The following is an 18,474-nucleotide window of genomic DNA, read 5'->3' on the forward strand; positions in this document are numbered from 1 at the left end:
TTCCTTAAAAATTTTACCACGAAAGCACTTCTTCTCGTACGCAAACAGCAATCGTCGCATGCTTTACCATTAAGTTAAAAAACCAGTAAATAAACAATGGAATTGAATGCATGGACGCAAGCAGATTGCTGAAGGTTTAGAACTTTCTTTCTTCCTCCAGACTAAATTTAGCCTTTAAGTTATGGCTAAGTTAAGCTTTTTTAACTTATCTGGGATAAATCTTCCTTTTCTATTTCGATTCTTCTTTCCTGAGGTAGGTTTCGATGAACAAATATATTCTGCCTATTCAATGAATCCTTTATCATTTTTTAGCATAATAAAATCTTTACTCTGCAGAAAGTTCATCCCATCAGTAGCCGAAAGATTAAAACCATTGAATACAGATAGTTCTCCCTGGGTTTGCCTCCAGGTAAACGGGTTGGGCTGTATGGTTGTTTTTCTCCATGCTTAACGTGAATACCAACCAGTTTCTCTCAGAAAATCCTCCTCAAAGGCATCCTTTCAGACAGAGAGCCCTCGTGTGCTTTGCCATATTCAAATAGCCTAACCTAACTTTATATGCACAAGGTATGAAATGCATGCTCATTCAAGAATACTCATGGCTGAGACTATGTGCCATGAACTACTTGCACTGCAAATATAATTTGCTATTGCATATTCAGTTCCATCTTGGGTAATGACGTAAGCTCGGGCACGTGACTCTTATTTGAAATTTAAAAAAAAAAAAAAAAAAAAAAATCATGATGTTTCAAGTTTAATGTACAATTCACTCTTTCCCTGTACAAAATAAAACAATACACATTTACTTCAAATGTGAAGCCGCATTTCTGACACATGCTGTGGTGCAGACCTAGCCTAATGGCTAAAAATTGTTGAAACCTTTTGGAAAAAGTGTATTTTTGAGGCTTGATGCCTCATATCACTTTTTTTTTCCCCTCTCTTTAAGAGTGGTACCATAAAAGTATATACCAATGAAACGATAATGTAATCAAGAATGCAATGTATGAGGGATTTTTTTTTATGAGAATAGTAGTCATAAACAAGAAACATGAAATACACAGAGCAAATGAATTATACGAAAATTCTCACATAACCGTTAATACTTAGCTGAGTAACCTTTATGGGGTTTTACTTGATCCGAAACTAGTAATTAGTCCAATAACACCAACAGACGAATTATCGCTATATCTGGAATAACTACTATGTTAATGTAAAGAAAGAGTTTGTGCGGCATTAGGGCACTCTAAATCTGCAGCGAGCCGAAAGTCCTCTCGACAAGTTGGTAGTAAGAGAAGAGGGGTGGAATACCTTCTGACCCGTCCCCCCCAAGTGCTCGCCAAATGTCAAATTCCTAGTCAAATTCATGTTAAAACGTGGAACAATAGTCAAAGACTACATAATTAAATCTTACTCTAACCTGAGCGTCAAAATCAATTTGTAAGCAGCGAATAAAACAAAGCAGAAAATTACAACTATTCAGGATGGCAGGAATTAAACGAAGTGTGCACGCGCAGGCCAGAAATACGCTCTCTTAAAATCCAAAAATCTCAGAGAAGTTATAGTGAAGATCTAAAATCATAAAAGCCTGACTAATTTAATAATAATAACCGTATATCTTTTGTGTTATCACGACTTAACAGTGCCTTTCAATGGACTGAACCAAGTTTTCAGTTCTCCACATATTATAATGTGAAATCAAGATAGAATTATTGCTTCTATTATTTGGATTTATTGGTGGGTTTTTCGGTTATCAACAAGTTTTCCATAGATTTTCAACTTGGCTATAAATTTTGAGCTATGTCCAGAGCATTCCAGCAATAAAATATGATAATCTTGAGACTACTTTTGCACACAGCAGCAACACGATATGCAGCTGAATTCTGTTGAAAAATAAGGCCTGCAGCCAAACCGCGATAGTGGTTAGTGACTCTAACTGCCGTACCCAAGGGCCAGGAGAAGGCATAGATGTTTGTTAATGCAAAGAAAGAGTCTGTGCGGCATTAGGGCACTCTAAATATGCAGCGAGCCGAAAGTCCTCGCGACAAGTTGGTAGTAAGGGAAGAGGGGTGGAATACCTTCGGACCAGTCCCTCCCGGGGTCTCTCCATCAAAACTGAGGGGCAAAGTCGTACTGTCACCTGTATGGTGCTCGAGGCTCTTGCCAACGACAGACCAAATCTTGTACTACTTGCCACGATGAATTTCGGGGGCTTGTTCTGATGTTACTGTCAAAGAACTGAGACGAGTCACAACAACAACAAAAACGCGTGAAAGGCTTCAGTGTGGGCAAAATGTATTCATCTACGTATTTTACGGCATTTATATTCCCGTTAGTTGCAAATTCTGCCCACACATTTCAATGTCAGAGAATCCCAGATCATGACACTAACTGGGAGTTTCAAGGTAGGTATATTGCAAGCAGGATGCAAATCTCCGACTCTTCTCTGTCGTACTTTCTGCCATCACTAACAACTCTGAGACTTTGGCTTCAACGCTCTATGTAACACTGTACAGTTAACATCGGTTTTAACCCAGTTAAACTTATCATAAACTTATCTACTCTCTGGACGAAATTCGTAATAACTTTTCCACGTATCTGCCTATCGACCTGGCTAATAACATGTTGAATTTCTTCTTTGAGTTCTTTTGTAGTTTCTCTTTAAGTTCAGATTCTTTTGGAACTTAAAATAACGCTGTTACCTGCAATAGCGATGTTTTCAACAGACCGGCTGAATCAAGAACGTGAAGATTTAATGTCTGCAGTCAAATCTATGCCCTCAAATGTCTTTATCAATTTGTGAACTTTTTTTTATTAGTTGCCCTTTCAGGTCCAAAGACTGCATGCACTTCCAAAGAACTCAAAGAAGAAATTGAACATGTCATTAGCCAGCTCGATAGAGTCTATAGAGTCATGTGCTACAAAACAAGTCACGAAAGCCAGATATTATTTTTCATTCTTAAGTCGGAACATTTACCTGTTGTAAATATATAAAAATATTTTCAGTTTTCTAAAAATAAAGTGTTGTATCGGGCATTTTAAATCCGTCGCGTTCACTGGGACACCTTTTATTATATACTATACAATAAACATAAGATTAAAAGGGCCACCAGCGGCCGAGCGGTAAAGTCGGCTGAACACTGGCAGTTCCGACCTGGGTTCGATTACAAGCGAACGGGATGGCTATATAGGTGTTTTCGTAATTTCCCCCATGTAGAATGGGTATATAGGCCAGTTTCGTTAAGAAAAGTCCTCCACGAAGAGTTTGCAAAATCAAAATTCACTGTTCCTTTGTACAGCGCTCCATGTCGACTACGCTGTAACAAAGTTGCGAAAGCATATAAAAATAATTTCCATTTTCTAAAAATAAAGCCTTTTTTCGTATGTCAAATCCGGCGCTTTTGTTACGACACCCTATATTTAAAGATGGAAATGACCTAACTTTTCATTCCCCCCCCTTCTTTTCCTGTTTTTAGTCCCCAAAGGAAGATCAAAAGTACAGCTTCTGATTTAGGCCCCTGTGCTTCAATTTCAGTCACGTTTAAAAGTTTTCCAGGAAGGAATCTGCTCTATGTCTTACAACATTAACACCCTGCCATAAAGATCTTTGAAAAAGTCGAAAAATGAAAAATAAACTAAAACTAAATTAACGTTATGTTAAAATAGAAAACCTGGCAGAAAAACTAACAATAATTTGCACTAATTGCAACGAAGCAACAGTTGCTTCTTTATAACTGCAATGTTGCCACATGCAGATCAAATAAAATTCACCACCACAAATATTTTCCTCTACGAATGCAGCAGCATGGATGTGCATATGAAATACTTAACAAGCTTGAAATTTTCTTAACTTAATAATCCACTCAACAGTCTGCCTGGAAGGGAACAGTTGTGGATGACACAAAAACGTACTACTCACCTTTGTTATATTTCTTGCTTCTTAAACAGACGGCTGCAAATGGTACAAAGATTGGAAGATAAATTTAAATTCAAATAAATGCTGTGTTGTGCTTTTTCGACGTTATAAAAAATGCATGAATGTACAAATGGATGTTAAAATTGAAAAATGTCACCATTCTTACTGCAGATTCTTATAGTGCTTAGGTGTCATTGTGGGTAGAACATTTTCTTTCAAGAACCAAACCACTCACATAACAAATAAAGCAAAAGTAGCCTTTATAGCTGTTTATAGCCTTCTAGGAAGAAAAACCAAAATTTAGTATAAAAGTCAAGACAACACTGTACATTATTTTAATTCGCTCGATTTTACTGTACGCCGTTCTAGCATGGGCTAAAGCTAACAAAACAGACTACGACAAAATAAATGCACCTCAAAACAAAATCCTCCGTTTCATAGTAAATGTTCCACGGTATGTAAGAAACTCCCAAATTCAATATAAATCTATAAACGCACACTGGCCAATGAATTAGACACCTTTGGAATTTTCATTTGAATGCGTGCTAGGGATGAAGTACGCAAATTTTTTTAAGACTTCGGTTACACTTAGTTAGAATAAGTAACGTGCAAGAGTGCTTGTTCACGATGAATGAAGTGAAATGGGGAAAACGCCAGATCTTTCACTATTTGGTGTTCGCTTAGCAGTGGTTTCGAAGACAGCAAATCTCACTGGGTTCTCAAAAGCAGTCATATCAAAGGTTTTCAAAAGTTGGAATCAGAACCTACAGTCCTTCTCTAGAAGACATAACTGCGATTCGAGCACAGGTTTCCAAGAGAGTAATCGGCGTCGTCTCCGACGAATTGTACGGCAGAAAGGGACTCTACTGTGCTTCAACTGATACTAAATCGTCAATCAAGGCTCTTTCCAACAGATTTCAGCTCGAACCATGCGTAGAGAATTGCAGAGGATAGAAATAGTACGGTGCCTGAGAGAAACCACTCATTTCTGCCCGACATGCAAGAATTCGTTTGCAGTGGTGTCGGGAAAGACGATACTGGACATCTGAGGATTGGAAACGGGTAATGTGGTCGGATGAATCACGCTATACTTTATTTTGCACTGATGGAAGACTTTGAATTTGGCGAAACCCCCTGTAGCCATGAATCCACCTTGCCTTACTCACACTGTGCGTGGGAGTATAATAATATGGTGCACGTGCTTCTGGCATGGAAGTGGTGCCCTGGTATTCCTCGAGGGTAAAAAAACAGCCATGAGATCCTAGATATACTAGCAGATCAAGTGTACCCTGAAATTTTGCACTTTAATCCTGATGACGATGGATACTTCATGGACGATAATGCAACTATGCATCGCGCCAGAAGTGTTCCAAATTGGTTCGCTGAACATCAGTCTGACTTCCAACACCTTCCCTGGCCACCGCATAGCCCGGATCTTAACCCCATAGGAAATGTGTGGGATATGGTGGAAAGATGCATCTTACAGCACTCTCCTCTTCCGTCTAATTTACAAGATCTAAAAATTTGCATAGCCAATGCATGGTATTCTGTGGATATAAATGCATTCCAGAAGCATGCAGACTCGATGCCCAAACAAATCAGAGCAGTTATCCGTGCAAAAGGTGGTTCAATAAAATATTGATCTTGGGTTTCTAACTCATTGGCCAGTGTGAGTATCAAGACAATACACGATCAGATATTAATCAACGCACATAACATTTTCGAAACATCAGAAATTTTCATTACAAAGCAATTCAGGAATTAATTACGACCCTACAGTAAAAAGTGTAGTCAAAAGACCTCTCACAATACATCACAATGCTTCTTGGTGGTGAATCTAAATGCTTTTAAATATTTAAGTTTTTCTCTCTGTTTTCTTATTACTCGACAAAGCAGGATTTTGAACTTTCCTGGCAAAGCAGGATATGGACTTTGAGTAAATTCTACAATTTTATTTATTTAGATTTTCAACTTATTTAATTATTTACTGTGCTACAAATGAACTTTCTGCGTTTGACCAAAGATACAACTAGTGAAGTATTGTTAATTTACAAAAATGTTCGCAATGATCAATCCGGAATTTTGCATTAAAAACGTCTCTTCATTACAAGAAAAATCAAGTGTAAATTGCTCTAAATTTAACTTCTCAACTGTTTGATTACAAAGAATTTATTACTGGAATTTTTAATAAACGGTATTACTTGTAAATATGTGACCAGACTTTGTTTTTTTTTTTTTTTTTTTTTTTTTTTTTTTTTTTTTTTTACCAAAGCACGAACTAGTGAAATTAAGTCTTTAATGAAAACATCACAGGGATACATGCGTTAATTCATTCGTGGAAACAAATCATGTGACCAATGTGCTCTCAAAATTAAATTTACTTAACTCATTTTGAGAGCACATTAGTTAAGTTTTAAAGTTAACTTTACTTAACTTTTAACTAATTTTAAAAATTAACAGTAAATTACATTACTATGATTGAATTGACAAACTGAAAATTAAGAATGATAAATTGAACTGAATATTAAGATTGATGGATACGATCTGAGAAAAGATATGCCATATGAATATTGCCTTATGAACTCTGAAACTGTGTATATATGACTTTGTCACCTAATGCATTCACGCCTCTGGGTGAAAGGTGCAACTGCACCTAAATAATAAATTAAAGTGATTGGCCTTACGGCAAAATTAAATTTCCTGGAAAAAACTTTTAGCAGTTGGTACCAGTTCGCAAAAGATGATCTATGATCTATTGTTGGCCATTCCTGCTGTATAACATCCTTCAAAACATACGAGATAAATAAAATAGAATATTATCTCACATGCAAACAACCAGAATGAAATCAGGTCTGTCCTTCAAAAGTTTACTCTGGATACAAAGGCTAATGAAATTAAAGAAGAAAGCCCATTTAGGATTTAACGTCTACAAAAGGATGCAAATGAAAAACTTTCGTGCTCATAAACTGTAATCAATTTTCAAGTCCATGGAAGCATTTCAATATTTCAGATATAAAACATCAAATCCATGTGCAACTTTGAAATGTCTTACATAAGGTTACCTCATTCCGATATCTCTGGTCAGTAACAGATCCGTTGTGGAAAACACATTAGGGGCGTACGTCCATCGATTATTATTTCTTTCCATACTATCACACTTGCATTACCACAGCGGTCACAATGCTCGAAGAAACATTTCGCGTTCCTGATACTTTCCAGATGTAAACACATTTAGAATCAGATGTTAAACTAAACATCGACTCATTAGAAAAGCTCTTGTTGCTTTCCTTTAATCAGTTAACCAAATCAAACGATTAGTAAAGAGAACGTGGGACCACTCGTGTTCATTCCAGTTATGACGTTCTTTGCACCAAATAAAATATCCCGCTTTTCCTGAGAAGACAGCGAAACACATAACCTTGGCTTTCTGGCTTAAAGGCCATTTTCATTAAGCCTTCTGTATACAATTTGCTATGACACAACAGTTCCAGTGGCGGCTGCAAACCAGACTAAATTGTCGAGAAGCAAACGAAGGGCAGTTATTGCCAGCTATCCATCTTGAGAGGCGGTTATCAACCGTTTACAACTCTTTTTAGGTACTTCTTACAACAGTTCCAAAGTTCTGAAAATGTTTCCATAGCACAGAGACTGTTTTGAAATATTCACACATTTCACTAGTTCCATGATTGTTTGACCTTCCATGATCTGTGAAATGGCGAATCAATGTGGCCACTGATTCATTGCTTCACAGATTCTTCCAGATGATACTTCGCTACCATAACAAACCGTTTTAATTCCTTAATATCTGCTATGCATAGGCGGGACAGCGCGTCGAAAGAAAAATTCCTCAAAATCCCCTTTTCCATAAAATCTATGTAGCCAGGTTTCCACCTTCAGTTGCTAAACAAACTAGATCGCCAAAGCGAAATCATTTATCCCTCAGATTGACGTTTGTTTTCAAATTTCGTGCTGTATTGCACGCTCATGGAAGCATTTCAATATTTTCTTAACGTTTAAACTTGTTTGTTATTATGGCAGATAATAGGAAGGTGGTGGCCATTAAAACTGATCACTTTGATCTCGACACTGGCGATTCTGAATACTAAACAGAAAAAACGTCCGAAGAGGTTTATTTATTTATTTATGGCAAAGAACTCGAGGACCATCTGCCTAAGGGAAGGGCCTTTGAATAAATCATACAAAAAAATTAATAATAATTACTAAAATAGTTCACGACTCATGTACATATTGTGCAAGTCATAATTACGAGAGAATTATGTAATTAATTTTAATACTGCAACTCTAGTATCAGTGAAGCATTATTTTCGTTAAGAATAGAATAATGTTCATTTGACAAATAAACACAGCTCTGGTTATAGCAATCAATTACATCGGCAATGGCCAAATTCTGCATATATAAAGACCACTTTAAAATGCATGTTGGATCTATAGAAGTCTGCTTATCAGGCAGTACATATATGTATATCTGGCACTTTCTGATATTTGCACTCCCATGAAAGTCACCGGCTCACTGACAATTTTGTGAATTGGCCAAAAACATTTAATTGACAAACTTTACGACTCATAACTACTGTTTTGTCTGTAAATAATAATTTAAAAAACATCAAAAAGAACTTTTATGACAAAAATCTATATGGCCGATATTTACATCCTCACGGTCATTCATAAGTTATGTTTATACCATGCAAATCATACCTATGATATAATTATGTATTAATACAAAACCAAAAAGTGTATACGCTCATCAATTATTTTTGAACCGTACTATCCATAACCAGGAAAATATGCAAAGAACTGGTGAATACTATTGCTATCAACTATACGATCATTATATGAATTAGAAGCGACTTCAAATAAACTTTCTGGCAGTTTTCATGTTCATGCATACATATAAATACACACCTATAAGACATATATTTACATATAATATAGAGCAAGAGATACGATGATTTAGAAGTTGTTGATGTATGTTTATTAATGTAATGAATCAGATGTATATTAATGAATGTATACGCAAATGTTTTTCATCATGCATAATAATATATCCATAAATTTGAAATGTGTCAGTGTGCAGCATTTACAGTAAAAATAAAGTTTCTAATGTATTTATAATCTAAAAAGTATTTCATTAGTAACAAAAATAATAGCATACAAATTTAACGAGTATTCTCCTCATTACATAAGCAATTCGTTTCTTTTTCATGCCGCCCTGACGTTTCTGGCACTGGGGTATGCCTTGATCAGCAAGGAGGCTCCCCCGAGCAGAGGCCTCTCATTGCTCAGTTCATGATATGACTGACTCTTCAATCTGTATTTGCGTAAGGCTCATTCATCGCTTATCAAGAGAAATTTTTTTCTCAATAAGGAACTATTCAATGTTATGCCAGGAAAGATATACTTTTCCACACGAAGCTACACAAAGGATGTGGCTTTCCCAGCCTAGAAGCCTGTTGAAGTGCCTCGCACCTGAGCCTTCAAATACATTTATAAATAATTTCATAAATACTTACGCATTTTGTTAAAGGTAGATACATGCTTTTTGCAAACATATGCACAAATACCCATACGTATTTCATATTTTTCATTTCCGGCAGGTGCGAATCTTTAATTTTTGTGCATTCACTATATTTTTTGAGTAAAGTAATTTACAATAATTTAGCATATACCCAAAATTTTTACATAAGAAATATGTATGAATATAATTTGAATGAAAATTACATGTATTATTTTTAATACTCACTCAAGAGACAGTTTTTCTTCAAAATTCCTCCACAATGGCATCTCTCCTTTTAGGCAGATAGCCCTTGCATGCCTTACTCATTAAAAACTTAACCTGGCCTATGTGTGTGTGTTTAATTATGGCAAAGCTCACTAGGGCTATCTGCCTAAGGGGAGGGATGCCTTCGTGGAGGACTTTCTAAGGGAAACTGGCTCGTATACACGTTACACATGGGGAAAACCACGAAAACACCCATGCAGCCAGCCCGTTCGCAGGATTCAAACCTCGGACCGAACTACCAGTGTTCAGCGACTTTACCGCTCGGCCGCTGGTGGGCCTTAACCTGGCCTATGTGCCTAATTACAAATATTTTATCATGCATAGTTTTATATTTACATTTAGCCATCAAGTTTCAAACTGTTGACTTAAAACACATGTTGGGATAAATTCATTATCGAATTCAAATCCTCTAGTAAATATATTTTGGCAGAGCACTCAATACCTCTTTTAGCAATTTTACCCAGTTTAATAATTCTCTGAAAATATAATAAATAATAACTATACATTTCACATTTAAACATTAACTGCATTGCCATCAGATCGCAATCTTGACTGCCTTACTCTGCATAATATTGCTTCATTCGCAAAGTTTGAAAATGTATCCGTCTTCTGTTTCACACATTGTGTAAATCTGTACATAATTTTGCACAAATGTGTGGTTACAAATCAAGGAAAAGTTAACTTACTGGCATACATGTGCGTATGTTTATTAATTTTGATAAGGATTGCAGCATTTGGTGGTAGTTTTATTTTTTAATTAACCCAAATAAGTAAAATGTGTAACCCCAAAGTGATTATTTTTTAATTACATAAAAATAAAATGATGAATTTAAAATGAGTAACTATAAAGCCTCTGCTCTAAAATTTTTTTTAAAAAGTACATATTACAATAATATGTAGATGACAAAAAAAATTTTTTTATTTAAAACATTTCGGCATTTGGAACATAAAATAAAAATAGCGAATACTCTATCAAGGGTATCGAAAGACCTATACAATTTCAAAGGTACTGGTAAGGTACTTTTCATTCTCTAAGCATAAAATTTTTGCTAAAATCTATATTTTTGTAGTTCAACAGCTTGGAAGTTTATAAAACAAATTCATAATCAAAATCGCTGTTAGTTATCAGAAAATAACCAAGATGTGATTTTTGAATAAATGTTATTAAAATATACAAATTGCTATCAAATGTTATTAAACTATACAAATTGCTATCATCCATCACACAATGAATGTTTCTTTTATGCGGAAGTGTACAGTTTTTTCAATTTGTATGGAACTGTCGTATGTCGGAATACTATCTATGCCCTGTCAAGGGAACTTCTTAATGTAAACAAAAAACACCCCAGCTGGAGACCAAAGCCTCTGAGCAGTGCTTCACTTGTAGTGTGGAGTTGGCCCCTCCTCCTTTTCTTACCTCCATGGGTTAATTTTCCAAATTTTACACAGATAAATCAGACCTATAATCTATATAAGAACTTATCAACTTTGGAATAATCAGCATATCTGTATAATTTACAAAGCTTTTAAGAAGACTTGAAAAATTTTTATGCATATTTTATTAGTTATTTTCACATATTCAGTTTTGGGTCCTACTAGAAATCGATACTAGTTTTCCCTCCTGTTCTTCAAGATATCAATATAACGAGTTATGAGGTTACTTGTACCGCATCCATTCAAGGTCACACAACAAGGCTGACCCATTAATTACTCCCTATCTCAGGCAGGGGTCATTCGGCTCGCAAGTCCCAATGCATCATGCAGAACACAGAGCAAGCAGTCGAAGGACTGGCCACTGTGCCAGCCTACTTGGAAGGCCAAAGCCACCTACCTTCCAGAACAGTAATAACTGCCCTTCTGGTACCAGGAACTGGTTCCATTATTTTATCTCCTAGTGCCAATACCACAAAGGTACAGATCCAAGCCAGTACAATAAATGACTGCCATATATCAATATACAATATATCAATATACCATAACAATCTTCAAAAGTCCAATTTCTTCAATTATTTTACATGTTTGGTAATCAGTAGCAAAATTTAACATGTTTCAGTGACAGCAATTTTATGTATGACCTCAAAACTGAATCACTGGTCAAAAGAAAACTGGGATGATATTCTTCATAATTTTGATTTAAAAATTGTTAAAATCACATTCATTTGAAAGCACTTTTTTTTTTTTTTAGTTGGACTCTAGGTATTTTACGCTTTGGCCCCTACCAAGGCCAGAAGCGGTGGTCATTTTATTATGGAGGAGTCTCTATAATAATAAGGCTTTATAAGTGGCTACTGTTACCTCCTATAAAGGGACAGAATTTACATCCATGCCTTCTCTGGAATTCTAAGCTGTGCCCTTCGGTAAGGCAGTCAGAGTCACTAATCACTTTCCCATCTGGGCTTCAGAAGAAAACAAAATATGCAGTTTTACAGTAAATTAACTTCTTAATAATCTGTAAAAGTAAGTGTACGATTCAGCTTATCTGATACCACTATTTTTCATACACACCGAAGAGCCAAAACATTATGATCATGCATTGCACAACCTATGGCCAAAACAGCTGCTATTCACCTTGGCATGGATGCCACAAGTTCTTGGTAGATGACTGGTAGGTTGTACCAAATGTCTAAGCAGCAGCCATACACAGTCCAGATATTCATTGTCAGAGCTGCCACTCCATGACATTCCAAATATGCTCTTTCAGGCTAAGATTCAGCAAGTTAGGTGGCCAGAACATTAATTGGAATTCATCCAATTAATGCTCATCAAACAACTCCAACACAAGTTGAGCCTTGTGACATGGGGTGCTGTCCTGCTAGAAGATTCAATTTCCTGTTGGAAAGAGAGATGCTATGTAATGATGCAGTTGATCCGCAGTTATGTTCAGATAATCTGCAACTTTCATGATCTGTTCTACAACTAAAGTTAACAAAGCTGCCCATGAGAGCGTCCGCCAAAGCATAATACCGCCACTACCAGCCTATGTATAACCTGCTGTTTGGGAAGGAGTAACTGTTCATCTGGAAGACAGCATACCCTGATATGACCATCGATGTAATGAATAAGAAATCATGATTCATCCAACCAGGCAACTGTCTTCCACTTATCCATGGTAAAAATTCGAAGTTTCCGGGCCCTCTGACAATGATGCTTGGTCAACAGAGGCTCACAAATGGGACATCTGCTGTGCAGTCCCATATCCAACAGTGTCCACTGAACTGTGTGTTCCAAAACACTTGCACTATATTGGGCTGACAGCTGAGCCACTGTCTGGTGCCAGTCGATTTGCAAGTGGGACAGTCTCCGACATCTTTTTTCTTTGATGATGCATGCACATCCAACAACTTGGCGTCTGCTGTTGGTTTCACCATCATTTATCTACTTTGCATAAATACTAACAATGACAGATCATGAACAACCTAACAGCCATGCAACTTCGGAAATACTCGTTCTAAGCTTTGGGCCATTACAATCTGCTCTCTATCAAATTCGCTTAGATCAGAAGCCTTTCCCATCACCCACAAAAGTAAGTGTAAGAATGATTCCTTACCTTCTCTAGCAGCAGTTACATATCATTCCCACTTAATTGCATACCCTCCACGTCATCCAGATGAGTTCACTGAAAAATGTAGGGATGGTCTTATAATGTTTTGGCTCATCAGTGAGGGGAGAAAAGTGAAAACGCACACAGATTTCAAATTCTGTTTTAAAGAACACAATTAGATTTTAACTTATTATTTAACAAATTCAAATTAAATTTTGTAAAAAGACTTTAAAATGATTTTGATTAATGAGTTATGACTGACAATTTCTATTTAAAAATACAAGGAAAGAAAATATACACAACAAATCTCTGGATTTTATTCGTTAGATTCAATCTCTGATTTTAAGCTCCAACTTTAAATTTAGATTGTAGTCACTATTAATACATAATTAAAGTTATAAAAGATAAAGAATAACAGAATTTGATTTTGCAAATTGAAGTAAAATATGCGAGATAATTCTGAAAAGAGATTTGAACTCATTTTTCATATGAAAAAGTACATAAGGCAATGAATAACAATGAAGAAAAAAATTGATTACAAATACTGTCAAAAGGCTAAAAAGTAACATAAAAAAATACTAGAAGCATATTTTTATATGATAAGACATTGCTGTCTTTCTTTGCATTTTGTAATAGCAGAATTTGCAGATTACATTATTAATTATGGATTAAATTATAAATTTGTATCAAATTATAGATTTGTAAATTACATTTCATTTTATTAAATTATTTTCATCATTAGAAGAATTTGAGGTACCAACGCCTCCATCTCCAGTGCCAGATTTATCAGAACCCATGTAACTTTTTCAAAATAATCATAACAATAACGTTTGTAGCCTTTTAATGTTAAAAATTAAACATATAAGTTGAACATCATGCAAGCATTTAAATTTAATACAAATTTGTTACTCTTGCCAACCTCCAATGCCATGATAATTTGGCTTTCAGGAATTCCCAATTAACCAGAAATATGACAATTTCTGTCTATTCTTCTAGTCAATGAACGAGTGTTTAATTGCTTTTCTTAGGAAGAATGGGACTGAAATTACTGCAAGATGCAGTTTTGCTAAAAATTAGATCCTCTGCCATAGATCATGAAATGACTCATCAGTACTCTACTACAATTTTTAATAAAACTTTGGAAATAAAATATCCCATCCTTGAGCTGCTTTTAATTCTTTTCTTCTTAATAGCGTTCATATTTACTAGTGTAATTTCTAAAATATGACTATCAGAAACAGTGGCGTAACTAGGATTCCAATGCCTGGGGACTACTTAAGAATTTACACCCTTTTCGGTGAATCTTCGGATTATGGTAACTTGGTGATTTTTGGCAAAAATTTGGTGACCAACCTTGCTACAGCAACCTGATAGTATTTTTTTTTTTTGGACGCCATTTTGTTTTCACAAAGGCCTTTTTTTTTTTTTTACTCAACATTTTTTCCAACAATCTGGTAGCCAAATTACGCTTATGCTAGAACTTTTATGGAACAAAAGTGCTTAATCATGACGAAGATTAAGTGCGAAATTGGGAGAAAGAGCAGAATCGCCCACTGCTTGCTGCGTTTTTAAGAATTGCACACACACGGTATCCATGTACACGTCGACCTATTTTCACTTAAAAAAATCCCAGAATTGCACAAAAATGGCATTGCGCACACTCTTGACTTTATCCATGTACACATCGACCTATTTTCACTTAAAAAAACAAAGAAAATTGACAAAAATCCAATTCTTCTTACTCTTGTAAAAAGAGCCAAACAAATAAGTGGACGATTCTGCACTTTAGAAGCGAAATTGTTTCTAAGTGCTTATTAGCTAAAATCCCGATTGGAATTTTCAAAAAAATGTCACATTACATGTCTCATGATCTCTCATTTCTCTGAGACGAAATAGTCTGTGATTCAAACTGTGTACTTCTCAGATTATTGCTAAAGTCCTAGCTAGTAACCTTTATCGCCTTACCAAAATGTCGCCAAACTACCTGTTACCATATTCTAAAGATTAGCCCCCTTTTCTGTCTGCCAAGCATGGAAAACATATCGTTAAAAAATTTTGTAGCATCAATTTGGCACCGCCTGGATGCTGCACCCGAGGACAGATATCCCCCCTTGCCCCACCCTAGCTACGCCACTGATCAGAAATGATGGAGCCACATGTTTTAGTTAAATGTACAACTTTTCCCACTATAATCCAATGTTCTCAGGTTGACCTCTACCATACTAAATCAAAACTCTTCTGTTTGCTTTAGTATTAATATCATAATCCCAAGTTTAGAGAACAGCTGTGAGCCCTTTTCAGTTAGTATCAGTGTTATTGACTATGCATAATAATATTGCTAACAGTACCCAAAAAACACAAATGCACAAAATCATTCCCTCAAAATATTAAAGGTTTAACATACATTAGGTTTAACATTAAAGGCCTTTGAGAAAAGTCAAGTAACAAGCTTCTAGATAATAGCTCTTACACATTTACCAAAGAGTAGGAAGCACTATTTTAGTACAGTGCAGAATATTTAGAACAATTTTAAAAATATAAGTATGTGAAAAACAGTGCAGATCCATGGCTTTGGTGTAATACTGATAATGCCTTTGTCAATTCATCTTGATGTTATAATCTTAAGTTCTAAACAATTTTAGTTAATAATTATCATTTAATCTTAATATTAATTGCTGAATAATTTTAATATTTGGTTTAATTTTCTTCAGCCATTTCCAGCTACTAGTATTTCGGTAAATAACAAGATTCAAAGCTAAAATTTCTGATTTCAGAACTTTATGTAATTTACACTTATTATTATTTCTTAAATATATCAGCTTCATATATATACTTATCTTTATACACTCTTCTTTTCTTTAACTAGCTTTCAGCAAACAAAACCTTTGCTTAAAATGAAGATATTTTTCATGAACCAGCTTTTTCGGCATGCAGTTAATACCCTCAATAAGAACTACATAGGACTTGCTACAGTATGCTGCTTTAAAATAAGCACTTCAAGACCATTGCTAGCCCTTCCCATTTTCAACCGTAACATATGTTGTCTACACCCTACTGCACTTATTTTCACCACCTTATTTTGAGACTGTAGTGAAGCTAGCCTTCATTCAGACATAAGCTTTTCGTGAACTAAACACACTGCAGGAAAAAATTTGCACAATATTAATTTACTTTTAAATATTAATAATTTATTTTGATATGAAAACACACAAATAAAATGTACATCTTTTAGTTTTAATTTTTAAAATTCTGAAATTAAAGTTCTCAAACTTGATGTTTAAAAATTTGCAATTTTTTAGCAACTATAATTTTATTCAGAAGATGGGTAGCAACATAGTTATAATTAATAACACCTACCACGATATAGTTACTTACATCCACCATCTGGAACTGTTAACTGACAAAATAACTGTATAGGAAGATATGCAATAGATACAGAGCTTTAAAATTAAATTCATACTACTGGGGAGGTCAAAAAAAGTAGGTGTTATCTTTGAATTAGTTGGTTTTGTTTCTTGTAATAAACAACCACATTTTTTTATTTCATTTTTGAAGAATAATTAGATAGACAATTTTCAGTTTGGATCAGTCAATAAATGAGGAAATAAATTTACAACTACTTGAATTGGTATTTCTTGATTAAAATGAATTCTAGACCTTTGAAGCATCTGTGTGATTACAACATAATATCAACACACAAATCCTTTTCCCTCTTCGATATGAAGCCAGAGAACTACATGCAGCTTGGACAAATAAATGCAGTTATTCAATAGTATCAAAAAAGTATTTGCTAAATGAAAGTTTTTTTATCATTTTGCTCAATGCATTTTTCAAGAAAGTCCTTCAGACTATAAATTAAATTACAGTTGTTACAAGTCACTCATTACATAAATAAACAGTTCTACTATACAAAAATTTCCAACTATATCAAAGCAATATAAGAATTTTCGAAAATCATTCCCTCGAAAACAGGAATTCCTGCTGTAATAAAGGATTTTTTACTCAGCGTAGCAGAAAAACTATAATTATTCAAGAATATAAACTTAGATTTAAAATTACAAATTTCAGGCAATATAACAAAAAAAAATTGTAATTTCAATTACAATGCTTCCTCAGTAGCTTACCTCCCAAAATTATCTCAAGGTAACTTATATTTCTTTATTAATATCACCGAGTTCTACTGCTTGAAAGCTTATTATCGCATATTTTACTCTACGATAACAAGAAAATCCCTACTAAAGATATAGCAACATGGAACAAAAATCCGAAATATATTTTTACATTTTTTTGCCCGAAAAATATATGCTTTAACACAGATACCCTCAAATATAATTTTACATTCTTTATATACAGATATATGTATATGCATTTCATTTCCTTTTTACTCAGGATGCGGTTAATATTTTAAAGCAAAAGTTAGAAAAAAATTTACAGAATACAGAAAGTTTTCTGAACTTACAGTCGATTACAAATCTGGTCCCTTAAGATATAGTAAATGATAAGTCAGGCAATACGGATTAATAAAAGGTTATTAAGCTTAACGCCCTTTATTTTTCTTATCACGGTGTGTTGAAATAAGGGACACGTCTCTAAACACATTTTTATTTCGCCGCCAGTTGTTTACGCTTTGCACAGATGCATGCAGGGATATGAATGCCGGCAATCACATTCGCAAATCAATATTGCCAATATTTTCGCAGTTATATCACATATTAAGTTCCAAAATTAAAGTTGTGGTAAAAAGAGCAATTTGTAATTACATATTTGTTTGGTTGTTATATATATCATGCTAATTACATTAGACTGTAATGTATTATGGACACAGAAGATATCTTCAACTGTCCGCGAGCCCTAAAAACACTGCACTTTAGTGTCCGAGGTGGCACTGCAATCCCCGAGGCAAGCGGCTGCACATTTGCAGCGCTCTGTAAATAAGTGAACAACATTCCTTTCCCCTTAGTGATTATCAATAAAATTACTTTGAAATAGTGTTCTTTCTAGAAAACCTACACCTTTTCCAAAGATTTTTCAGCTCCCACGTTGATGAGAATGAAACAGCGGACAATGTTCGTAGTATATACGCAAGCCTGGAATTTTAAGATAAGTACCCTTCTTTCGTCTAAACTGAATTAAATTTCTATAAATAAGTGCTTTTAAATAAATTAATTTTAATTTTTCATCAGTTTTTAGCATTAAACAATAGCTGAAATTGCTCATTGC

At 34.8% G+C, this 18,474-nt stretch overlaps 1 protein-coding gene across 3 annotated transcripts in view; it reads right to left on the bottom strand.

Annotated features, from left to right (window-relative positions):
- Galk (N-acetylgalactosamine kinase) overlaps positions 1-17,910 on the bottom strand; it is an 88,269-nt gene extending 70,359 nt beyond the window's left edge. For all 3 annotated transcript variants that reach the window (XR_015038588.1, XR_015038589.1, XM_085807887.1), the window contains exon 1: positions 17,714-17,910. The gene's annotated coding sequence lies outside the window, so the exon portion shown is untranslated. The remainder of the gene's footprint in view (positions 1-17,713) is intronic.
- Between the last annotated feature and the right edge of the window lie 564 nt (positions 17,911-18,474).

This window comes from Stegodyphus dumicola, chromosome X1 (assembly GCF_044657685.1).
Source record: "Stegodyphus dumicola isolate Sdum_Otavi_A_Nest chromosome X1, ASM4465768v1".
Classification (NCBI taxonomy): domain Eukaryota; kingdom Metazoa; phylum Arthropoda; class Arachnida; order Araneae; family Eresidae; genus Stegodyphus; species Stegodyphus dumicola.